Here is an 856-nt window from a genome sequence, read left to right on the forward strand (position 1 = left end):
GCCTGTAGTCCCAGCTACTCGGGAGGCTGAGGCAAGAGAATCGCTTAAGCCCAAGAGCTGGAGGTTACTGTGAGCTGTGATGCCACAGCACTCTACCAATGGCAACAAGATGAGACTCTATCTCTAAAAAAAAAAAAAAGAGCTCATCCATGACTTCATACCTCCTTTGAAAAACTTAACCAGCCATAAAAATCAACTGTTACAATAGATTCTCTCACCCCACACTTAAATTATGGGATTTTTTTAAACTCATGAGTCCTTCATGATCCTTCTAGCCCCATGCTTCATAATGGAGTTTGTCTCTCAAAACTCCAATCAGACTTGATTTGCCCTAATGTCACACCCAGTTCACCACTCCCCCATAATAGGGCTTGTCATTCTCCCCAGGATTGATCCTGACTCTGTCTATTATTGTTCTTACATTACTGGATGGTAATTTATCACTCAATCATTTGCCTTCCCAGTAGACTTCTTAGTGGGCTGCGCTTCTGTCTTGTACATCTTAGAAAGGGATGGGAGAAAAAGTGCCAAATCATTTCCAAGCCTAATAAGGTGAGCAAAGAAATCCTAGTGAAAAAGAGCCCTGCCATCTCCAAGTAAGCTTTTAATAAGATGCTTTCTCCAACAGTCGTCAGCTGCCTCTGGCCCTGCTTCCTTCAAAATCTGGGAGTTTTTGCTCTTGTTAATTTGTTTGGAATTGAATCTCTCCTAAAGGAAGAAAATAGTAGATACTATAACTACATCCCAAGAGAAAGAGATTAGAAATTCTGGAATATAACTAGACACTTGGAAAATATAGTGAGACTATCACTTGACTCAGTGGCACTTGATTCTGGGCCACAGAATTAGACAGCCC

This window comes from Otolemur garnettii, unplaced genomic scaffold (genome assembly GCF_000181295.1).
Source record: "Otolemur garnettii isolate 467f Iridium unplaced genomic scaffold, OtoGar3 scaffold00064, whole genome shotgun sequence".
Classification (NCBI taxonomy): Eukaryota; Metazoa; Chordata; class Mammalia; order Primates; family Galagidae; genus Otolemur; species Otolemur garnettii.